The sequence below is a fragment of the Artibeus jamaicensis genome, unplaced genomic scaffold (genome assembly GCF_021234435.1).
Source record: "Artibeus jamaicensis isolate MK-2021 breed Jamaican fruit bat unplaced genomic scaffold, CSHL_Jam_final scaffold_1019, whole genome shotgun sequence".
NCBI classification, from domain to species: domain Eukaryota; kingdom Metazoa; phylum Chordata; class Mammalia; order Chiroptera; family Phyllostomidae; genus Artibeus; species Artibeus jamaicensis.
The window spans coordinates 13,977,525-14,002,704 of NW_026522025.1; the positions used below are offsets into that span (position 1 = coordinate 13,977,525).

The window sequence follows — 25,180 nt, forward strand, 5'->3', positions numbered from 1 at the left end:
GCCTTGGCGACCACCATCCCATTTGCTGGATCTATGACTGTGCCAGGCACCTCAGACGTGGAACACACAGTATTTGTCCTTTTGCGTCTGGCATACTTTGCTTAGCGTACCATCAAGTTTCATCCACGTTTCCATGTGTCAGAGCTTCCTTCCTTTTTAAAGCTGAATCTTCCATTGTTTCATACACATTTTGTTTATCCATTCATCCATTGATGCACATTCGGGTAGCTTGTTCTGTGACTATTTTGACTAATGCTGCTGTGAACACTGGTATATGTTCAAGATTTTTCATTTGGTCATATAACCAGAAGTGGAACTGCTGGATCATTTGGTATTGTTGTTTTTTTTTGCCATTCTTTCCATTCTCACATACCTCAACCGAAGAACGTAATGAATATACCAACAAACACACTTTGTGTGTCTTTTAATCAAAGCAGTGGAAAAACCCCATTGGATTTCTCTTGCTTTACTCCTCACTTAGCCTGTCGGAACCCTGCATCTCTGAAGTCCTCCAGGATGCTAGGACCTCCAGGCCTAGGCAAGCCTCCTAGGGCTCCTACAGGCAGACCGGCTTCAAGCTTCCCTACTGATGGGAAGAGGGACCCAGTGTGGCTCCGTCTGTAGAAATGCCCCAACACTCACCTCTGTAACACCCCAACAGACTCGAGTGTGGATCCTGGGACCAATGTTGGGTAAGTATAAAACCTGAATTTTTATGGAACTAGTAACGGGAAAACAGGAAGATCGGGCAAGGTGGCGAAACCCTCACCAAGGCCAATGACTGCACAACACCTCACTCCCTAAAGCACTCTTTTCCACCTGCTATACTTCTTAAAAGTAGGAGTGTTTTGAATTACTTGAGAGTTCGCCAATCCCAGAACTTTCCTTTCTCAGAAGTTCTTCCAGGGTTCCTGTCAGAAATTCCTTTTCTGTTAAAGGAGCAGGGCTGGTGGGATACTACACAACTGGGCAGAGCCACTGACTGCTCCCCATAATTAATCAGAAACATAAGGCTAGGCTGCAGTTTAGAGAAATTCTAAGTATATGAAGACACGTGAGATACAGCATCATCATGTGGTCAACGCCACATGGAAAATAACAACTCAGGGACAAGCAGGTGTGCCGTCGGGGGTTGCTTCAGGAGAAGAGAGAAGAGCATAGCGAGAACTGTGTGAACCAGCAAAGGAACAGTGAGCAGGAATGCTGAGGACTGGATGATGAAGGGTGAAACTGAGCCTCCCTGCCTTGCCACTTGCTTCCTGTTTCCTTTCCTCCTTACTCAAGTTTCAGTTAGGACTTCATAATAAAAATGGCCCAAGTCTAGGACAATGACTGGACTCTTGATTAGCGGGTTAGGACTCTTGTGCGTTAAAACATCACATACATGGTTTTCCTCCGTGCTGGATCGTCTCACCTTGTGGGTAACCAGCAGGTCCAAGAAGGGCCTGACCTTCACAGGCCTTGTTCTCTCTGTGCCCAAGTACATGGGTCACTGCTCTGGGTTCCTCACTGGTCGGCCACCCACTATGGTGAGGTTCCCAGATAGACATGAGCCTGGGTAAAGGTAAGAGGTCCTTATTTAGGCATTGAGCCTAAACTACATGAAATTACCTGAGCCCTGTAGCCAGCTGCAATCTAAGGTATGATAGTCGTGCACTCGGATGCTCATCTGCTGCTGTCCATGTCTTAGGAGTCTTAAGAGAGGAAGGATGGGGGAAACCCTGGCTTCTCTAGTGACCTCACCCCAACAGTATGCTCTAGAATAAGATGCAGGTTGAAGGTGTGTGCTATGTCACTGCAGGGTGGTCCTTAACTACTTGATAAAAATAACATTTTATTTTCATGTAAAGGTGATACCAACAGCAAAGACATGGGCATTCAACGGACACTGTTTTGAATTACATGAGACTTTAAACATTTATGTTATAGGAAAAAATATGCTATATCCATACCCATTTCTTAACCAAAAAGATGTAGTTTTATTCATGCAATTACATCAGCAATTTTTAACCAGTGTGCCACAAGAATTTTTAAAACATGCAATACCTGATTATTTATTTAGGGGCACCGACCTCTTTCCCCTTAGACTGTCAAACAAACAAATGACAACATCCACCCAATGAAAGCTGTCTGATGTCAATGTATCAACATTATACCTACTTTTTTTTGTCATATTGGCCACAGAATTTTAGTAATTAGTTTGTATGTACCATGAGATGAAAAAGGTTGAAAACCGCTGAACTGTATCAATACTGTTCAACATGTAGGGCTTTTTTCTCCCTATTTAAGCTGAACTGCACTTTGAGTAGGTTATATTGACAAGCGCCAAGCTACTCTAATTAGGTTACCATTTATATTTATAAAAATGGCACAAATTTCTCTGAACCTCTCTCCCAAAATACTTATTCACACTCAGTACTCATGTCAGTCTCCTAAAAGCTCCAAAAATTGTAATGTATGTCAATTCAGTATAAGTGTTCATGCTGCTGTGCAAACAACTACCCAACTCCCTTTATCCCCATGTTAAAAATAAGGCAAAGACAGAGGGAGTAACATTCACTCCGTGCTAGGGAAGGTACAATACAGGAACGGTGTAAGAGGGTTTCTGGATCCCTGCACCTGCTTCACACGCCTCTTTCATCTTCGGTCTTCTTTTCTGGGCACGATGGCTCCTTTGATGGAAGGCAAGATGGCTGCCATCCTTCAGTTATCACAGTACTGTACCTTTAGAATGGACAGCATCAGCACTGTGATAACTGAGCCAGGGCAGCCTGTCAGTCACTGTGTAGGCTGGTGGTGTCCTTTCCAGGTGACCAAATGACTCTCTCTGAAAGCTCCCCATGAAGTGGAAGACTAAGAGATTCCCTTCTGGTTCAAGATGAGGGGAAGCAGAAGGGAAAGTGGGTTCACAGACCGGTAAATGGTGATGCTGAAATATTCAGAGGCCCAGCTGAATTATAACAGAATGAAAGACGAACACATGATTTGTACATATTAATGCGAATGAGCAAACATGACTATACAGTAAGCGTTGCAGCTTATTTCACAATGTATTTCTTTCATGCACACATTCACTGACTCTATCCCTGACCTCAATCATTCATGAAACAAATATTTATTGAGGGACTACAATGTTCCAAGACCTCTTCTGGATACTTAAGTAATTAAGACAAGTAAGACATGGCCCTGGCTAGGTGCTCAGTTGGCTGGAGCACTGTCCCCTACACCAAAAGGTTACAGGTTCTATTCCCAGTCAGGGCACATATTTAGGTGAGGGTTCAGCCCTCAGTTGGGGTTGCCTGTGGGAGGCAAATGATTGATGTTTCTCTCTCCCTCTTTAAAATCAGTAAAAAACATATCCTCAACTGAGGATTTAAAAAAAAAAAAGGTAAATCAGACATGGTCCCTGTTCTCAAAATGCTCCCAAACATAGCAATAATTCTTCACTTTTGCCTGACATTCAATAATTTTCTATGTGCTTTCTCATTTGGTTTTCCACAAGAACCCTATTAGGTTGACAATGAATTTATTCGTTATTTCATCAAAAAAGGATTCTGAAAGTGGGTTAGATATCATTAGCACATATTACAGATAAAAAATAAAAACCTATAGAGGTTAGGTATTTTATCTGAGACCATGCCCTAAGTTATGGTGAACCTGGGCTCAAATCCATGTCTTAAGACTAAGCCTAGGGCTTTTTTTCCTCTACCCCAATCTGGCCATTCAACTCTGTCAACTGGGTATTCAGATTGCACAATTTATACAAGCAAAAAGATTTCTGAAAACATCTACTTTTTGCTTAAGGTTTTTAGTTTTTTGGAGTATCTCATCTCATAGAGCAGAAACTAGTATGGGTTTTGTGATTTAAGAAATGTACGTTAGTAAAAAAAGTGACACTGTTCTTATTCTGAGTGCTAAGAACGTACTCGAGTTGATGACACTGATGATTACACGTTGAGCAAACCTGCCGGGGGTTGTCACTGCAGTCAGTGCCAGCCCTACAATTACAGTGGTGCAGGAATCACTGACCACCTCTGGAATGCCTTCTTGAAAAAAATCACATGCTTTGAAATTAACTGTATCTTTGAGATGTACCCTGAAGTTATTTCAGGGATGATTCTTACTTTTGAATCCAGGCTTTAGAATACCATCTTAGGAAAACCATGATTCACTTGTTTTTTTTTTCCATGTCAATCATAAGTTCTCAAGTTACTTCAATAGGTGTAAAACTTGACAGATATCTGAAAAATAATTGTTTTCAATTAGGCATTTGCCATTTCAAAGACTTATTACATGCACGTTAGATACTAGCACTGTACTTCAAATAAGTCAGAAGATGAATCAATTCTTTTGATCAGAAGTCAAAAAAATAAAGTACAACGATTCTAGCTCAATTAGTAACTTTTATGCACTATGAAACTGACCTAGCTTTAGAAAAGTAATATCCAATGAAAAAACGTACCTACACACAAATTGAAATAACATTCTCTCAAGTGCAAAAATAGCTAAAAGCTAAAGAGGTCATTGCCTAGGACTTAGCCAACTGATGTAATACAAAGTTAAAACACAAGAGGGCAATGAAGATTTTTTTAAGAAAAGGTTGGATCTCATAACTTAAGATTCCTGGAGAATAGCTCCACATTTTCACCCAAATTATAAACATCTGTTTAATGAACAAAGATATTGTGATTATTTGAGAATAAAATGTAAGATAGCTAATCCATGGAAAGGATAAAAAGATAAGCACCCAACATTTCCTGGCCACACATTCTGTCCACTTTAGAAAAGATGAATACTCACACTGAAATACTTACTGGAGGGGGATAAGTATGGGAACAAATAAATGACACTGATGTACTGATCAGTTATTAGACTGTTCTTCTCGAAGACTGAATACTAGTGCAACTGAATATCTGACTATGAAGTCCACAAAGATAAACTTATTGTTGGTAATATACCACAAAGTTGAAATTCACTCTATTAGCCAAGACCAAAAACCAGATAACTAAACATTTTTCATATAATAAGTAGAGAGTATTTCCTTTATTTTGTATTTTCCTCTCATTTCAATTATTTCCTATCTAAATTGGGGGTTAAAAAACCAAGAGACCAAGTAATAAAAAGCAAATTGTCACTGTGAATAATTACTGAAATTTATATTCTCTCAGAATAATTTTAAAGTAGTTTCAAGGAAGAAAACTATGGGTTTTTAGAATTGTATTTTTTAAGTACTAATAAATAAGTGCTTCCAAATGTTAAGTTTTGTTTCTTCTTAGAAATTATTCTCTATAAATGTGTATTTAAAAAAAAACCCTAATCTACCAGAAACATTTCTTTTTCCATAGATTTTTCTTCATAAAAATGGAATTACTTCAATTTTAGAACAAGTGAATGCAGGTGCTCTTGCTACGGCATGAAAGTGCAGTGTACAGTAAGAGAGGGAGAAAGACAGTGATGTAAAATGCTTTCTTCCAGAGAGTAAATTGATTTTAAATTCAGTGCTTCTACGATAAAAACGATACCACTGAGAACGATCTCTCCATGATGCATGCACCGAATATTATCTAGGAAACCAAGGACTTCTGGTGACTGGTATACTAAAAAATGCATGCACCGAATATTATTATCTAGGAAAGCAAGGACTTCTGGTGACTGGTATACTAAAAAACGTACTTTTAAATCTTGTATAGTAAAAACATACACAAACCCATCTTCCATCCCTCTTATCTATGGACCAAAAATGAAAATATAATGACTTTGAACCTTTAAGTATCTGATTATATAGTAAATAATTGGAGATACTGGTAAGCTGCTGGCAATACAAAATATTTGAAAACACTTTAAAACCAAAATAGGTTAAATCTACCAGTCTCCTACTCATGTGTGGTTTTTTTCCCCAATGTGAAAACCATTAATTTAACTCAGTGACATTATATTTGACCAAACTGTGATATAAGAATGTACTGTGAACAAAATCCTGCTTTGTGAGTACAAAGACTATATATTTGCATTTTATTGCAAAGCTTTGCTGCATTAAGTGTGTTTTAAAACTAACTTGTGCCAAAGTTTAATAGAAAATTTCAAATGGTTGAAAAGGCAAAAAAAAAAGCTGGGGACCACTGCCCGGTGCAAAGTCTGTCCCAGTTCTCACAGAGAAGCATTAATGGGGGTGTCACTGTTTTACCTACTTTAATAAAGCACTGACCTCTGAACAGTCTCATGCTCCATAACTTATAGCAGGTCCATCTGGAGGAAAAGACCTATGTACACAACAATGTACAGACAGAAAGAGGGACGTGCTTTCTTGCTCACAAAGGCTCCAGGAGACTAAAATTCACAAATAAATGGACCGGCCCATATTCTGTTATGTAGGCTCTTACCCCTTACACATTCACTCAGCGTGCACACTTTTAGCCCACCTGTCTACTACACAGTTATTTTACTTTCTGCTTTTGTTCTACATCCTATTTTCCCCCCAGTTTGGGTTTTACAGTCTGCTCACAAGTTACTTTTACTCTGATTTCACCTCGGCATTATACCCTTTTAGAGAAACTAGTCAGAATGACCCACCCCTAGCTACCCATCTCTAAAAACTCTGTCTCCAATTAACTCATGATCTCATTACTGCAGCAGTGCCATTTAAAAATGCTGGGTCTTAAATTCTCAAATTCCCTTAATAGGCAGCTAAAGGGGGCAACACCAAAGACTTGCACTGACCTCCAATGGTAGAGCCAGGGGCTGTTCCAGAAACACAATTATACTCCTCTTTTCTGCAGAGTTCACTTTTCTCAGATCCTCTATTCTACATCTGTAAAATGAACACATTTCTACTTGTAACACATGCCACAGTGGGGTTGCACTCATCATTAAATGCTCTATCTTGCACTGTAACTTAATTTAGCACTGTTTACCTCTTATTTACTTAAAGCAACAGTGTTGTTCTTGGAGTCAGAGACTGTTTTCACACCCTTCACAACATCAGCAGTAGTGATTGTTTCCACAAAGTGCAAGCCCAACAAACATCTGATTAATTGATGAACCTCTTCATTTCCCAGGGATTCTCTAAATAGGTTATCAACAAAAGTGTGTGTTTAATTCTGGCCTCTGTAGGTATGGTCTTAGGCAAGGTACTTGACAGTCTGTCCATGATAAAATGAAAAGGATAGTACTAAATGGCCCCTAAGTCTCGTCCAGTAAGTAACATTACAGAAGCTCATGAGACAAAACCAAATCCCCAACACAGCACTGTATCTATCCAAATCAGCACTGTGCTTTTTCTCAGAGGACAGGGGTCAGCAACCTTCTGGGCACAGTTACCACCAGTGGAGCTAGAATGGGGAATGAGGAGAGAAAGTAAATGAAGGATGAAGAGAAAATGAACAAAGACGAATGATAAGTGGAATCACTAAAATGCCACCAGGTGTCACAATTGTTACTGTGCTACATCCTAGCATACCTAAGAGCCTTTTACACAGGCAGCCATAGCCAGATGTGTGGGTACTTCAATTTTCCCATGCTGCCCTCAACTAGCCCTCCTACTGCCCTGCACATTTTATTGACCTTGAGTAGGGCACAAATCCCGCATAGAATTCTGCAAAACAGTACTATGAGGTCTCATATACTGTAATAACAACTCTTGGGGTCTCCAAATCTCCACATGGGCAGTAGATGACTTTCGAACATGAAATAACTCATGCAGTCACCTCTTTTGAAATTAATCCATGGACCAAAAGGAGTGATGTTCTAGGACAGCACCATTCAAAACAAGTAAAATACAAACCATATACGTAATTTAAATGATCCCAGTAGCTACATTAAAAAATTAACAGATAAAATTAATGTTAACAATATGTTTAAGCTCAGTATAACCAAAATATCACTGGATTACATGGAACATGTAATCAATATAAAAACTGTTCAATACAAAAATTGACTGGTGTGGCTCAGTGGATTGGATGTCATCCCTTGAACCAGAAGGTCACCAGTTGATCTCTGGTCTGAGCAGATGCCTGGGTTTCAGGCCAGGTTCCCAGCTGGGGGTATACAAGGGGCAACCGATCAATGTTTCTCTCCCTCTCTTTCTCCCTCCCTTCCCCTATCCCTAAAAATAAATATATAAAATCTAAATATATACATAAACTATTCATGAGACATTTTACTTTCTCCTTTTGGAGTAAGTCTTTGAAATCTGGAGCATATTTTATACTTGTAACACACATCAATTTAGTACTAAATTCATCAGAAATACTTAGTTTGTATTTGGATTATATAAAATTTACAGATTAACAAGTCCATGCACATGCCCAAGTTGTTTCTGAACTTAAGTTTTCCAATACCTGAATCAAATATCAATTTTAAGAATTATATAAATGAAATATCAATTTTAAGAATTACATAAAATTTGAAATTTAGTTCCTTATCACCATGGCTGTATTTCAGGCATTTGACATCCACACTGGATTCTAAGTGGCTACCTGGATTCTTTTAAACCTGAACCAGATTAAGAGATGTTACGCCTTCAATACCAAGTCCTTCTACAGCACCCACCTGGTGCTCAAATTATGCCAAGTGTTTTCTGCCCCACTACTAATCCTTACTTAAATTGTCCATATTTCAGTGTTGATCACTTAATAAGCAGCTCTTTTCAAAGACTGAACAACTCCTTTTAGCTCAGAAAATCTCAATTCAGGGAAAGAATGGATACACGGACATTCGGAGACACAGAGTTCATTTCTGAGGTAAGGGTTGAAGATCCTGACATCGTTACTTCTCTGTCCGGGACATCTGTCACCCTTCAGAAGTTACGGCCATTGTTTATAATGAGCCTTTCAACCTCCATACTCACAGCAGCTGTCACTGCATCCTCAGATTCTTCGCCTTCTTAAAGGGCTCCCCCCCAGCCTACCCCCCCCACCTCTATCTCTAGCCGACTCTCTAGCCCACATTCTAGGAGCCCCTTTTTAATTAATTCTGAACAGTGCTTATTATTGTTGACATACTGAAACAGATGAATAATTCAATAAATGAATATCGAACTATCCTATTAATCATTCATTGGTCTAGGTACCCAAGCTATGTTGAGAAAAGCTTTTCTGAATATATATGAAAAGCATACTCCCACCCTTCCCCAAAGGAACCAATTACAAACACTACAGCTTTCCCTCCCTATGTCAAAGTTTAGTGTTCCTCCTGCAGCTGACTTAAAAGTTGATCTTCTAAAGGAGCCGGATTCCTAAGGTAGTTCTATTTTGAGCCTTCTTCCTGTTCTGAAGCTAAAGTTGGAAAGGCTTAGGGGGTGATGTCATGGAAGGGAGACCATTGGCTTTTTACACAAGGGTCTTCTCCAGCAACCCTGGGGATGCTCAGATGGTGTAAACTAGGGGAAATATTCACTATTCATCTCTTTCCCCTCCCTCCCATTTGAGTCCCTGCTATTCATTAGCCAGCAAGAAACCAAGCTCCAATAAGCATGCAAACGTATTTACTATTTTACTCTTAAATATCTCAGAAATGAAAACACAGGGGAGAAGAAAAACGCCTCAATCCAGGGAACAAGGGTGATTACCTCCTGTCTCCACCCATCATCCCCACCTCTGCAAGTATCTATCACAGGACTGCGGGCAAAGAGGATGGGAGGGACAACTGGTAGGAAAAATAAAGGGATTACAAATCTAGGAAGCCCAAAGAGAAAAATGATATGGAGGCCATTCAGGACAGAAAGGAGACTCTTGGGTCTCTTCTCTTCCATGATTTTCTCCTCTCTTTTGTATGGTTAGATTTGGGGATGGGTGGGCCTTCTGCTTTGGGAGGCATATTTGGCTCTGGAGAACGAAGAGGGGCCAGGGTGGGGGCCAGGGTGGGAGCCAGGGTGGGGCCCAAGGAAAGAGAGCCAGAAATGGCTTAGGCCTGATTCTGGGTTAAGCTCTTAGGAGAAAAATGACGGTGACTACAGGAGGACAGCTGAGGATTCCATCAGAAAACCCAGTGTGGAATAAATAACAGCACTGGACCAAGGCGGAGGGGGTCACCTCTGTCTCTCGATCTAAATGTTAACAGTCAGTTAGTTGCTGATCGGTGGGGTGCAGATCCAGAGGGGAAAAAATTCCCAAGACATCTGTAGACCACAACTTGCCAGGCAGGGGAGACAGATGTGCCCAGTGAAAGGGGCAGGTGAAAGCAGCTGTTTCTGGCCAATTCTTGGATGAGGGTTGGCTAAAAGCTCTGGGGAACAGAGGATTCCCTGGTTTCTTGGCTCACCTCTCCTCCAAAGCTGGAATAAGCACAGGTGTGGTCCTTGTCCAAGAAGGTGGCTTCTGGTGACTGGGCAGCAGAGTGAGGGAAAGGACTCTTTTCGGCCTGGGATAGCAGGGAGAAGCCCTCGGGTCAGCTAAGGCCAGGAGCAGGCGGTCTCCGCCAAGTCCCCCTCCCCCTTCTGGAAAAGCGAACTGGACCTGCATAAATTACGGCAATACACCCCCTCCCCAATAATGCTTCTAATAAAAGAAATAGTCTCTTATGACTACATAAAAAAAAACTGCAAGCTCTTGTTAATGAAAATAAACAGGTGAGCCAGGAGAAGCGGAAAAGACGGGAGCAGAGAGAATGAACATGAAGAGAAATCGAGGCTTCCCCGCCCTCCCTACACACCCTCACCCCTCTAGCTCGGGAGAATCTGCGTGGCAGGCTGCAAGCTAAAAATGCCACGGTGACAGAGCCTCATCTCTCCGTCAGGCGCCCATTCTCTCTCCTACCCCAGGGTCCGATGTCCCAGCCTCCTGCTACCTAGCACCCCATCCCTAGAATACACGGGGCTCACCCTCACCCCGGACCGCTGCCGCCGCGGGGACTCCGGTCTTCCTCTCTCCTACCTCCCTCCTCCTCCTCCGCCTCCTCCTTGCAGACTCCTCCCGCCGGATCCTTCATGTAAACAACATCCAGACTCTATTTACAGTCGCCGCCGGACCTCGAGGGACTCACGCCAGCACCCTGGAAGAAGGCGGGGGCAGAGGAAAAGCGAGTGCGCAACATTTACACACACATACACCCCACCCCGCCCCGCCCCTCCGCGCCGCTCCCCCTCCTTGGGGCCGAAGCAGGGCGGCCAGGGGCCACCCGCGCCCTTGTACATCCAGCGCGATGCCTGACATCCCAGCTAGGGCCTAAGGGAAACCGCGGAAATGCCCCTGGGCGAGGTCGCCCCCCCTACCCCGCAGGAAGGAAAACACACCGCAACAACAAACCCAAGCAAGCAACATGCTCTAAGTCCGTGCGTGAGTGCAGAGCCCCGAGCTGGGCCCGCGTCGCTTCCCCGTAGCCCTACTACTTACCCAGAGATGACGAGCTGCGTGCAGTCCCCTCAGGTGGCTGAAGGAAGGCGGGCGACGGGCAGTCGCTCACCCTGGGCCGTGGCCGTCGCCCCCGCCCGGCCCGCCCTCGGCCCGCCCCCCGCGCGGGGGCCGAGTCGGTGAAGCTCGGTGGTGCGTGTGCGCGCGCCGCGGCCAGCCTCGCCGAACGCCTCTGTTAGCCCCACGGCTTATCGCGCCCCCGGGCTGGCTCGGGCGCCCACGGCCGGCGCTGCCCGGCGGCGCACGGGCGCGCACACGGACGTAGACACTCGGCGGCACGGAACCCTGCGGCCGCACGCCTCCCGCAGGCGCCCAGCCCCCGCACGCGCCGTCGCCCCCGCGCCGGCCCGCCACCCCCACACCCACCTGCGCCCCCGCGGGTCCCGAGCCCCCCTTCCTTTGTTCTTCCCGCTATTTGCATGAAGAATATCTAATGACGCAGCAAGGCTCACCACAACGTGACCGTCGCCATTTTTCTGTTTTTATTCTATCTCTGCCATGTGATAGATTGGGCGGGTGGGGGGAGAGTTTGGAAAAGGGAGAGAGACGGGATTAAAAAAAAAAAAAAAAAAAAAACTTCCGGGTCTCATGACCGGGAAGGGAGAAAAACAAAAGAGAGACGAGACACAACTGCAAGGGAAGGAAAGGGGGGGGGGGGGGCGCTTGTGTGTGCGTGCGTGTGTGTGTGTGTGTGTGTGTGTGTGTGTGCGCGCGCACCCTCTGTTCCGCGAAGTGAAGCTGCTGCAGCGGACAAGGAGCATCCTCCAAGCTAGGGAGCCCAGTGACCATTGATGGGTCTAGGTCGCACCCTCTAGCCAAAGCGGTCGCCTGTCCTGGTCCCACACCGCAAACACTGAATGAAGCTGTCAGTTTGGTCCTTTCTGGTGGCCTCTACTTGCCGGTCCACCCTAGAGCTCGCGCTTTAGATCCCGGGCGAGTGTGCCGTTCTGGGTTACGTTCAGAGAGGTCTCACTATTACCTAAGGAAAGAAATGATAAAGTGTTGCCCAAGTTTTAAAAATAGTTTGCTTTGATTATGTTGTTTATAACAATCGCCGGGCAACACCAGGCAACATCTAATATCAGTTCGAATCCTTCCACTTTCTTTACCCCTTTTCTCTCTGCCCAAAGTGGGACGCACCTTTGTATTGGATTTTATGGGGCCAGGGGAAGGGTGGTTATTGTGGGAACGGACCATATACATCAAGGACCGATGTCTTGGGGAGAAATTTCTTATAAATGGTCATTTAGGGTCGGGGAGCTTTTTTTAAGAAGACAGTTGATTGGAGCAAGGTGGATTCATGTTGCACTCTTATTCACGTTCAGAGGGCGTGATAGACATTTCATTCCTTTCCAAGACCTGTGTTCACGGTTCCTGGAAAAAAAATACTCTGCCACGTTTTTCAGTGAGATATAAAGTTTTGTACTTTTGTTTACTGCTGTATTTCCTTTGGGCACTTTCACTTTTGTTTCTCTTGAGTCTCCTTTCTGATTTCTTGTCTGTATTTCATAATTCGAAGCAGAAATGACCCGGGTTCTGCAATTTACAAGGGAAGAAACTGAGGCTCTGAGAAGTGACGGAGTTGTTACAGGTCACACATTTGAGTGGAGTGCGGATTCAGCCCCGCTCACCTAATAACTCTGTTAGGGGGTTGGAGATGGAGGGTGGGGGATGGGCGTGGAAAGGGGGATTGCTTAGTAATGTATGGCAGAAATTCTGCTTTGTAAAATTATAATTCAATAAATTAAAGGTGGAGAACACTCACCAGATCATTTCCTTCTTTGGATCAGTATGAATTGATTGCTTCTTCAAGATCCCCTTTCTTAAGATTTGACTCAAGTATGTCCATTAATTCAGATTCCACTTTGCTTTTACTTGGGAAAGTTTGTCATCTCACTGAACAGCCCTACACGATTGCTATTATTATTATTATTATTATTATTATTTTATTAAGAATCACAGAGTTGACCTCTCCCTCTTTGCGCACCCACTGTGTCTTTTGACTATTACTTTCTGGTGACTTGGACACTTCAGTGAACTAGAGGGTAAGGTTGGACGGCCAGGGACATAACATGCTCATTTTATATCTTCCGTGTTTTGCACACTGTCTGGCAATGAGTTGAGAGAAGGAAGGAGGCGGGTGATGATTTTTTCATAATTCCATCCTGACCATCTGCAGAAAATTCCTTCAGCATTTCTGGTAAAGGCAGAACACGAGAGATGCTTTCTGGTTCTTACGCCCTTGCAGACCACTTTTGTCAGGCTTTCAATTAACAGAGATAAGCAAAACATAATTTGTTTTCTTAATTTTTTTGAACCAAGTGCTTTATTTATCTCCCCCTCTTTTATTTATTTTTTTACACTACCTTTGTTTCTTCTTCTTCAAATTCATTCCAATTCATATGATTAGTCACGCCAACATTTGCCCTTTGATTTTTGCTTTCATAGACTCCAAAAGGTTGGTGGAGTTAAGCTTTGATTTAGCCCTGCTCACCCTGGAATCAAATGATCAGAGACACATTCTTGGTAAGATTCTGGTTCCTCCTGAAACCCAGTGAACTAAGTGAGGAAGCTGGCAGTTAGTTAAGGAGTCAGGCAGGTTAAAGAGGGCTGCTGAAAAGATGTCAGCATCTGTACAAAAACTGCACATTTGCAGCTTAAAGACTGGAGGATAGCTTTAAAAGCTGGAGAATAACTGATGTTTGCAATTATACTTACATCTCAGCGAAGGGTCTGGATTGTCACAGATGAGTTCATACACTTCCAGATTGATGAGGTTCCATTGCATATGTGAACACGGACTGGAACTGCACATATTCCTTTGCATAGGGCAGAGGAAGTTGCTATCCCTGATGATGACATCATTACTGATCATGTATTCATCCCAGATAATAATAGTGTGATAATAATTTTAAGTGTAACAATATCACCTTCCAGCAAGATGGAGATGAAACCTAATTATATGTAAAGTCATGTGCTCCCTTAAATACAAAGCTGAAGAGGAAGAAAAGGAACATTGCTCAAAAATAGAGGAAACACCTCCAGAGTTCTTGTCTTCCAGATACGGGCGCTCACACATCACAAAGACAATCCAAGTTCAGTTCTGTGGGTTGTAACATAGCTGCTGATCAAAGAGAGGTGCTGTTACAGGCACACCAACAATCTTGGATCTCTCCAATACGCACTTGAAAAATAACAATTTGGTGTGTGAGAGCATGGACCTCGGAATCAGATCCGTTAGCTGTGTCTTCTGGGGCAAGTTAGTCATCAATTCTGATTCTCAGTTTCTTTATTCATGAAATGACAGTAATAGCACCTGGCTCAAAGAGGAGTTTTTAGGATTGAAATTTAATAAAATATATGTAAAGACCTAGCATGATACTTTAAATGAGACTTAATCTTTAAATGAGTGGTTGTAATAATTTTTTGATTGTATTTGTATTTACCCCACGCAGTTCTTAGAGTTGTTCTATCCCTTTTGGCTTTCTGCTCTTGAACATTCAGCACGCCCACTTATTAGTGAAAGTTCTGTGAGAATAAAGATAAATAAGAACAGGTTCTGCCCTCAATAAGTTCAACAAGCCTCAGAAGACACATATTTGAGTAACTGCACTGGTGCTGGTAGACTGAAGACACACACTTGGTTTGTACCAATTTTCAATGACCTACCTGAGAAGTATTTAATTAAGGTATAGATTTATTAATACCGAAGCAATGACAAAGCTTATGGAAGTAGATAGGAAAATGCCCAAGAAAAACCCCCAAACAAAAGCACTCACATTTTCACATGAGGAGGATTACTTTTCAAAGTCCATCTAATCAGTGTAATTCTGCAGCTTTTAATCACAGTTTTCTGGTCCAGTATAAAAAGTCAGGCTTCTTTTCCATGTGTGTGAAAAATATGCAGGTTGTACTTTGAAGTAATGTTAGAAGATGTAGTTAATAAGAAGCACTTCTGGTTGTTAATTAATTAGACCACTTTAATCAAGGACTATTTTCCGAGAAACTTATTCCCAGCCCTGGGTCAGGAGCTAAAAAAAAAAAAACAAAGACAATGAAAACATAGACTTTGTCCTTGAGGAACTCATCAAGTGTTTATTGATTATCTACTGGGGATGCAGTGGTGGACAAGATATTCAGTTTATTTGCAGGAGGCTGATGTATACAGGTATCTTTCCAGCTTCCTCAAGAAGTGTGCAACTGACCCAAGGTTTGGGCAAGGCAAAATATCTATATCCTCCCCACCACTCTGAAGAGCAATTCTTGAAAGAACTGTTTGGTCTCTACAGCCCAAGTGAACTTGGCAGTCTCTCTGGCGTTAGGCAAACGTGTGAAGTGAGCAAGTCATATTCAATTCCCGAGTCTGAGCTACTTAATAGACTCTAGTCTCTCAGTTCCTGTCTTTCTGAACTGCTTTGTCCTCCAAAGGACTACTAGTGTTGATTCTAAACTGCAAACTATACAACACTGTGACTACAGTGTTGATTCTAAAATGCAAACCGGATCATATTATTCCCCCCCCCTTAAAAACTGCCATGACTGCTCACTACATGTCAAGCATGGCACACAAGACCCTTTGCGACCTTGCTCTGCCAAGCCTCTCAGCCTCATCCTCCATTACTCACATGTAGGGTTTGCCAGATTAGTAAAAAAAATACAGGATACCCAGCTAAATTTAAATTCCAGGTAAATGCCACTTTTTTTAATATTAATATGTCCCAGATATTGCCTGTGACATACATACCAAAATGTATTCCTTGTTTATCTGATATCCAAATGCAAGTAAGTGACCTGTATTTTATCTGGCAACCCTACTTATGCCAGTCTGATTGATTAACTTGCCATTTCCCACTGGCTCCTCATGCCTTTGTAAGTGCTTGATAGCCTCTCAGCCCTGCTCCTCATTCATGTTCTGTTGCTTCTTCAAAAGCCAGTCATGGGGTTCTGGAACTCTGCAGATGGGAGTTTGGAATCCATGTGAAGGGAATGGGCCTGGCCACCTGCGTGCCTTGTTTAGTAACTGGGCTTCCGCCCCAGTTCCTGTTCATCTTTTCCATTCTCCCTCCTGGAACTGGAGTTCTGCCCTGAACCCCAGTTTACTTGGCTGGAACCCCACATGGTTTTCCAGACTTGCCAGCTCTCTCCCTGAGGCTGTGGAGCTAGATTCTTTCTCCCAGCTGTTGGCCGGGTGCCTGACAGAAACGGGATGGGTCCCTGAAGCTTGCCTCCAATGCTGCCACCTTCCTGTCTTGACGACAACAAAGGATGGATAACCGACTCCAGTGAGATCAAGTTTGTAAAAGTGGTTTGTAAAGTGTAAAGCCTCTCTGATGGTAATTTCACTTAGAGACTGAATTTCAAGCCCTTCACCTACTGTTGTATATGGAAGCCCCTCTCTAAAGTGCTCTGGATTTCCCTTGTTTCTGCTCATGTCTAGTGACGTAAAATGATGTGGAAAATTTCCAAATGTCCTCTAATTTTGATTAGTGCATTCAACCACACTGGCTGTTGCATTACTTTTATTTATTGATTCATCCATTTATTTCTATTGCTTATGCCATCACACTTGTCCCAGTTTTCCCCCTCAACCCCCCCTCCACATGGCACCCCCAACTCCCTCAGGCAAGCCCCACAGCATTGCCCATGTCCATGGGTCATGTGTATAGGTTCTTTGGCTACTCCATTTTCTATACTGTCCTTTACATCCCAGTGACCATTCTGTAACTACCCATTTGTACTTCTTAATCCCTTCAGTTTTTTCCCCGCATTCCCTCAGGCACCCTCCCCATTGGCCACCATCCCAATGTTCTCCATATCTGTGATTCTGTTTCTGTTCTGCTTGTTTGCTTAGTTTGTTTTTTAGAGTCAGTTGTTGATAGTTATGTGTTTGTTACCATTTTAATGTTGAGAGTTTTGATCTTATTTTTTTCTTAAATAAGTCCCTTTAACATTTCCTATAATAATGGTTTGGTGATGATGAATTTCTTTAGTTTTTCTGTTTTTGTTTTTGTTTTTTTGGGGGGTCTGGGAAGCTCTTTATCTGCCCTTCAATTCTAAATGATAGTTTTGCTGGGTAGAATAATATAAGTTGTAGGTCCTTGCTTTTCATCACTTTGAATACCTCTTGCCAGTACCTTCTAGCCTGCAAAGTTTCTTTTGAGAAATCAGCCACAGTCTTATGGGAACTCCTTTGTAGGTAACACTCTGCTTTTTTCTTGCTGCGTTGAAGATTCTCTCTTTATCCTTAACCCTTGGCATTTTAATTATGATGTGTCTTGGTGTGGTCCTCTTTGTACACATCTCGCTTAGGACACTCTGTACTTCCTGAACTTATATGTCTATTTCCTTTACCAAATTAGGAAAGTTTTTTCATTTTTTTTCAAATAGGTTTCCAAATTCTTGCTCTTCTCCTTCTGGCACCTCTATGATGCTGATGTTGGAATATTTGAAGTTGTCCCAGAGGCAGCATACATATCCTTGATTTTTTGGATTCTTTTTTCTTCTTGCTGTACTGATTAGATGTCTTTTTCTTCATGTTCCATATCATTGATTTGATTCTTCACTTCATCCACTCTGCTGTTGATTCATGGTAAATTGTTCATTTCAATTAGTTCCTCCTTCATTTCTGAATGAATCATTTTTATGCTGTTGAAGTGCCCACTGAGTTCCTTGAGCATCCTTATAACCAGTGTTTTGAACTCTGCACCTGGTAGTTTCTTATCTTTATTTTGTTCAGTTTTTTTCTGGAGTTTTGTTCTGTTCTTTCATTTGGGCCATATTTCTTTGTCTCCTCATTTTGGCAGCCTCCTTGTGTTTGTTTCTATGTATTAGATAGAGCTGCTTTGACTCCGTGTGTTGGTTGAATGGCCTAATGTAGTAGGTGTTCTGTAGGGTCAGTCCAATGACATAGCCTCCCCTATTACCCAACTGGGTACTCAAGGTACATCCTCTGTGTGGGCTGAATATACCCTCCCCTTGTATATAAGTCTTGATTGCTGTTAGCAGGTCAGTGGGAGGTATTTACCCAGTCCATACAGCTGATAGGACTGCATGTGACCCTTGGCCAGTAACCACCACCCTCTATGGCTTGTGGAGGTAGCTCCATGGTGCTCTAATGTAGTCTGTAACTGTCCACTGGGTGCCCAGCCTGTGGGGTTTCCTGGGTGGGGCAGGCCAAGGTGAGATTCCACCTGTGTTCTGTCTGGGGTCTCTGGCATAAGCTATAAAGCAATCTGCATATGGCTGTTGCTAGTGCTGGACATAGGGCCACTCAGTGAGAGGTATGGGGGCTGTGCTCAGCTGTTTCTTGTTTGAGCGGATTTAGGAAGGTCTGAAGCTTGAGCATAGCCCAGTCCTTCATATGGAAAAGCCACTGTTACCAGCTTGGGTGGGCCCATAAGTTGGATGGGGCAGACCCTTAGGTAATTGTCAGGGAAGGGCTTACTGTATGATGTCTCTCAAAAGCCAGATTGAAGGAGATTCATATATGGTGCTCCTGTACTGTGGCTCTGTGTGGGACAACGCTCAGAAAAGATATAATGGCCACCATCTATAGTTCTGTCTGGGAGGAAGCTTCCTCCAGCTCTCACCCTGATGCCAGATACTTCAGTTCCTCCCTATATGCCACTGGTGCCCTTTAAGGTGCTGCCCTGGTGCAGGAGCTCAGAGGAAGCGAGTCTGAATAAGTCCATGTCAGCTCTTGCATTATGAATAGCTCTAGACCAATGGCTTTAATTTTTAAAATTTTAATCTTATGATCCAGGATACACCTCTTCATAACTAAAACTAAAATCTCATAAGCTATATCAACCCTGAGTATGTACATGAACTCTGATATTTTATATCAATCTTTTAAAATATATTTTATTGATTATGCCATTACAGTTGTCCCATTCCCCCTTCATTCCCTTTCACCCTGCACACCCCTCCCCCCACATTCCCCACCTTTAGTTTATGTCAATGTGTCTCAAGTTCTTTAGCTTCTACATTTCCCATACTATTCTTGCCTTCCCCCTATCTATTTTCTACCTATCTTCTATGCTACTTATTCTCTGTACCTCCTCCCCACTTCTCCTCCTCCCACTCCCCTGTTGCTAACCCTCCATATGGTCTCCATTTCTATGGTTCTGCTCCTGATCTAGCTGTCCTCTTAGTTTGCTTTTGTTTTAGGTGTGGTTGTTAATAACTGCGAGTTTGCTGTCCTTTCACTGTTCATCTTTTTTATCTTCTTTTTCTTAGATAAGTAAGTCCCTTTAACATTTCATAAAATAAGGGCTTGGTGATGATGAACTCCTTGAACTTGATCTTATTTGAGAAGCACTTTATCTGCCCTTCCATTCTAAATGAAAGCTTTGCTGGATAGAGCAATCTTGGATGAAGGTCCTTGTCTTTCATGACTTGGAATACTTCTTTCCAGCCCCTTCTTGCCTGTAAGGTCTCTTTTGAGAAATCTGCTGATAGTCTGATGGGAACTCCTTTGTAGGTGACTGTCCCCTTATCTCTTGCTGCTTCTAGGATTCTCTCTTTCATTTTAATCTTGGCTAATGTAATGTTGATGTGCCTTGGTGTGTTCCTTCTTGGGTCCATCTTCTTTGGGACTCTCTGAGCTTCCTGGATTTCCTGGAAGTCTATCTCCTTTGCCATATTGGGTACATTCTCCTTTATTATTTGTTCAAATAAGGTTTCCACTCATGGCTGTTCCTCTTCCCCTTCTGGTACCCCTATAATTTGGATATTGGAGCGTTTAAAGATGTCCTGGAGGTTTCTTAGCCTCTCCTCATTTTTTGGAATTCTTGTTTCTTCATATTTTTCTGTTTGGTCATTTTTTTCTTCCTTCTGGTCCACTCCCTTGATTTGAGTCTCAGTTTTCTTTCCATCACTATTGGTTCCCTATGCATTTTCCTTCATTTCACTTAGTGTAGTCTTCATTTTTTCATCTAATTTGCAACCAAAATCAGCCAGTTCTGTGAGCATCCTGATCACCAGTGTTTTGAACTATGCATCTGATAGGTTGGCAATTTCTTGGTTGCTTAGAAGTATTGGCTCTGGGGCTTCGGTTTGTTCTTGCATTTGAGCCATTTTTTTGGTGGGGGTCTGGTTATACCTGTTATGTATGAGGGGCTGAGCCTTAGGTGTTCACCAGGGTGGGGTGACCCAGTCTTTGGGTTGTGATGCTGTATGTGGGGGCAGATCAGAGAGAGAATAATGTCACTTGTTCAGCTCTCTCTTGGATTTTGGTCTCCTCTGCTGCTTCTCACAAGCAAATTGGGCCCTTCTGGTGCTGGTTCCCAGGTGGGTGGGCTTGTGTACGTTCTAGGACCCTTTGGGTCTCTCCCATGAACTCTCCTCTGAGGCTGAGAGCCAGTCTTGGCACCTCAAGCCCCAAGTTTTTCCGGTAGGTGCTTTTAGGCTTTATTTCCCATTGCTGGGGCCCTGGGTTGCGCAGTTTGTCTCACTGCCCGTTTTTTGCCTGGCTTATCTGCCTGTGAATGTGTGTCTGTGGTCAGCCAACCACCTTTTGCGCCTTACTGGGTCTACTCATTTCTCCCCTGCACCTGTGTCTGCCAACCACCTCCTCCTCCTGCCGTGACCCCTCCACAGGCTGCCAACTCCACCCCTCTTACCGGTCTGGATGAATGGTTCGTTGTTGTTGGACTTTGGTACAGTTCAATTTTCTCTCTCTTCTGGTCGTGTTTTGTTTCTAAATCTTTGTTGTCCTTAAATTTGGTTGTGCAAGGAGGTACAGTGTTTCCACCTATGCCTCCATCTTGGCCGGTATATTAATCTTTTAAAAATTGGTCAACTCACCAAATTAATTTTATCACCCACTAATGGGTTGTGACTTGCATCTTACTAAGCACTGATCTGCATTATTTTCACTGAGATTCCCTGTATTAACCAACTGACCAGGACAATTGTCAGATGTTCACCTCATTTGGTGTTATCTCCAGTGGGACCCACCTTGCTCAAAAAGGACCTGAGATCACCTCATTAAGTCACAGTCGTCCCTCTGATAAGGTCAGCAAACAGCCTACTGCAGCCAGACTTTCTAAACTGCCTGAGGTTAATATGTAAAATTCTTGGCAAGGCTATTTATAAAAAAGGAGAACTGCAGAATTAGCACAAATGGCAACTACATTCATCTTAGAATGGGGATATTGTTTGGGGGCAATTCTCTCTCAGACTTTAAAATTATTCCTGGTTGAGTTAAAGAGGCTTTTAGGTTTCTGAGGTTTCACATTGGTTTTAGAGATGAAACATAAATGAAAGCTTTCTCTCTCACTGCTATGATTTTGTTTTACTCTTTTCCCCCCAAATGGTCAGCAGTTAGTTCGGTATTGAGACTGCTTCAAGAATCTGGGCAACAGTAGATTCCAGAGAAAATAAGGAAAATATATGGGAAGGATGCATAGTTCGGTGGAAAGGGAGAAGACAAATTATCGAAGGAATTCCATGCTACAGGTAGTCAAGCCAGCTGCTAGAATTCAGAATTCCCCTTCCCCCAATGCCCCTGTTCTTGTATTCAGGGCTGCCTCATTCATTTTCCTTTATGGTAGGGTTTTACTTCTGTTTGTTTTGTAGGCCTTGAAAAGACCAGTTTCAGTCAATAGTGGCACAAAAGCTAGATTGAAGAGAATTCGAGCAAGAACAGGAGGAGGGGAATTAGAGACAGATAGTAGAGACAATTGCTCGGCTACAAAGGGTTAGAGAAATAAAATAGTAACTAAATGAGCAGCATAGAATCCAGGGGAGAGTTTTGTTTGCCTTTAAAGTGCTTGAAATGATTTGTTTGTATACTGACAGAAATGGTCCAGCAGAAGAGAAATTCATGATGTAGGATAGATAGGGTCTTGAGTCTGCAAGAGGGTGGGATGCAATGTACAAGTGGAAGCTTTTACCTAGGAGCATTGAGAGTGCAGCCTGTCGGGCAGGAGGGAAGGCAGGGTTTGCAGGGCACACCTGCATGGACATATGGGTATGGTAGAAGTGACTAGATGTTCTCTTCTGGCTCTTTTCTCGCTGAGGAAAGAAGCACCATCATCAGCGGGGAGTGAGGATGAGGGATAAGAGAGGAATAGGTATGAAACAGTCCATTAGCAGAAAGTGAATGTAGGGATGTAGAATGTAGGAACGTGAATGTGTCAGGGAGATGTAGGATGTTAGCTAGGAAACTTAGTCTCCTGGTGATAAGTTTAAAATCAGATCAATGTAGGTAAAAAGTTCAGTTTAAGTGGGGTTATGATTTTTTCCCAACCACAATTGGAAATGAGGACAGGACTAAGGTGATCAAGAAAGTTTACTAGGAGTGATTACATTTATTGATCCTGAATTTTGAGTTCTGTAAAGAGAAAGTAGAGGGCCTCTGGGGTGAAGGACAGTAACAATAACAACAACAATAATGATAATAGTGTCTAAGATGCTCCTCTCTCTGATGTTTGCATGCCTGGTTCCATCTTCTGGTTCAGTCATTCTCTGACATCACTCTTTTAACTCTCTTCAGAGTAATTAAGGTATTTTTGTATTACTTTAAAAAATCTATTTACCTATCTATCTATTTTTCTCTCCAACCACCATCCATCCATCTACCTATTTCACACCACTAGAATATAAGCTCCATGAGAGCAGGGACCTTGCTGTAATATTCATTATTTTATAGCCACAGCAATTATTTTGCACAGGAAAGACTAAAAAGTATTTGATGGAAAAATGATGAGTGATTAGGATATGATTATTGGGTCTTCACCATCCTGATCATGCTGTTCTACGTGTGCTCCTGTTTGTCAGTTTTCTCCTGCTACCTCTGCCAAGAGAAAGCAGACGGCTCCCCCAGGGTTAGAGCTGATTGCTCAACCTTCCACCTCGGGTCTCCTGCGAGGCCTTCCCAGGGTGTGGAGAGGAAAGCTCAAGGAGAATTCTGCCCCAGAACTGTGCAGGCACTGGGTATTTCAAAGGCGAGCCAAAAAGGGTGCCAAGAAGACAGGATAGTTTTGTTTTGCCTTGTTCAAAACATCTTTACTGAGGTTTAATTTAGATGTCATAAAATGTATCCACTTTAAATGTATACTTGTTGAGTTGTAGTGAATTTGTACAATTACACAACCATTACCACAATTCTGTTTTAGAACACTTCCATCACCACAAAGTGTCCTCTTAGGCCTGTTTACAATCGTCTCTTTCCCACACCCTGGCCCTAGGCAACCACTGATCTTTCTGTCTCTACAGTTTTACCTTTTCTAGAATTTCCATATAAATGGAATCATACAGGTCCTGGCCCAGTAACTCAGCTGGTTAGAGCACCATCCCAACACACCAAGGTTGCCAATTCAATCCCCAGTCAGGGCACACACAAAAATCAATCAACGAATGGATGATAAATAAGTGAGACAACAGCGCTGTCCAGTGTGGCTCCGTGGGTTGAGTGCTGGCCTGCAAATTGAAAGGTGAATGGTTTGAGCCTTTGTCACAGCACATGCTGAGTTGTGGGGCAAATCCCCAGTTAGGGGCTTGCAACTGGTAGGTGTTTCTCTCCCTCTCCCCCTTCCCCACCCTCTCTCTAAAAAATAAGTAGAATCTTTTAAAAATATTCACCAACTTGTCAATATCTCTCCCTGCCTCCCTGCCTCCCTCTTTCTCTAAATTGATAAAAATAAACAGAATCATACAATATGTTGTCTTTGTGTCAGCCTCCTTCAATTTAGTATAATACTTTTATTGTAATATTCTACTCTACAGATAATACAACATCGTGTTTATTGATTCAGCAGCTCATAGATACTATTTCCAATTTGGGGGCTATTATGACTATTACTGCCATAAATATTTGTATGCAAGTCTTTGTGTGGACACATGTTTTCATTTCTCTTGGGTAGATACCTAGGCCTTTAATTGCTGAGTCAAATGGTAAGTGTATGTTTAAATTTTCACGAAGTGCTAGTTTCCCAAAGTGGCTATTCCATTTTACATTTCCACTAGCAAAGTATGAGTTTCTTTATGTCCTTACCAACACTTAGTCTTTTTTGTTTTAGTAATTCTAGTAGGTATGTAGTGGCATGTCATTTTGGTTTTAATGTTAATTTCCCTATGACTAAAGATATTAAGCATTTTTTCATGTACTAATTTGCCTTTTATATTATATATCTTCTTTAGTGAGTTGATTACTCAAATATTTTGCTCCTTATAGAGTTGTTTTCTTATTGTTGAATTATAAGCATTCTTTAAATATTCTGGATTCAAGTCCTTTGTTATCAGATATATGTTTTGTAAATATTTTCATTTTCTTAATTGTGTCTTTGGAAGAGCAGAAGTTTTATTTTATTTATTTATTTATTTATTAAATATGGAATGCTTCATGAATTTGCGTGTCATCCTTGCGCAGGGGCCATGCTAATCTTCTCTGTATCGTTCCAATTTTAGTATATGTGCTTCCGAAGCAAGCACAGAAGTTTTATTTTTGATCAAATTTAATTTGTTGATTTTCTTTAATTGCTCCTATTTTTTGTGTCATGCATAAGAATTCTTTACCTAATCCAAAGCTACAAAGATTTCATCTTTTGTTTTCTTTAAGTCGTTATGTATAGTGTAAGGTAAGGGTCAGGTTTTATCTTTTTGTTGGTGGTTGTCCAATTGTCCCAGCATCTATTGTTTAAAGGACTGTTCTTTCCCCACTGAATTATGAATACTTGGCATCTTTCTTAAAATCACTGGACCAAGTCTGTTACTGGACTTCCCATTTTCTTCCATCCATATAACTGTCTAATCTTTCTTGATAATTGTAGCTTTGTAGTATGTTTTAAAACAAATAGCCCTCTAACTAACTTTCTATATTTTCCTTCCAA

General features: G+C 42.2%; 2 long non-coding RNA genes and 1 other non-coding gene across 11 annotated transcripts; all 3 read right to left on the reverse strand.

Annotated features, from left to right (window-relative positions):
• Positions 1-455: 455 nt before the first annotated feature.
• On the reverse strand, positions 456-11,705 carry LOC128625874 (uncharacterized). Of its 4 annotated transcripts, XR_008389733.1 has the most exons (6): positions 11,328-11,705; positions 10,823-10,986; positions 10,258-10,356; positions 6,718-6,808; positions 6,206-6,260; positions 457-4,241 (listed from the first exon to the last, which is right to left on the reverse strand). It is a non-coding gene; the product is annotated as an uncharacterized LOC128625874 (long non-coding RNA). The 4 variants fall into 4 exon arrangements; XR_008389731.1 differs by having other exon boundaries at positions 456-4,241; positions 6,206-6,808; XR_008389734.1 differs by having other exon boundaries at positions 456-4,241; positions 6,206-6,808; positions 10,817-10,986.
• Positions 11,706-11,804: 99 nt separating this feature from the next.
• LOC119048201 (uncharacterized) lies at positions 11,805-15,111 on the reverse strand. Of its 6 annotated transcripts, none has more exons than XR_008389729.1 (6): positions 14,385-14,782; positions 14,064-14,194; positions 13,712-13,840; positions 13,111-13,542; positions 12,486-12,881; positions 11,805-12,324 (listed from the first exon to the last, which is right to left on the reverse strand). It is a non-coding gene; the product is annotated as an uncharacterized LOC119048201 (long non-coding RNA). The 6 variants fall into 6 exon arrangements; XR_008389728.1 differs by having other exon boundaries at positions 13,111-13,608; XR_005082288.2 differs by lacking the exon at positions 12,486-12,881 and having other exon boundaries at positions 13,111-13,608.
• Positions 15,112-24,675: 9,564 nt separating this feature from the next.
• On the reverse strand, positions 24,676-24,782 carry LOC119048204 (U6 spliceosomal RNA). Its single transcript, XR_005082291.2, has one exon. It is a non-coding gene; the product is annotated as a U6 spliceosomal RNA (small nuclear RNA).
• Between the last annotated feature and the right edge of the window lie 398 nt (positions 24,783-25,180).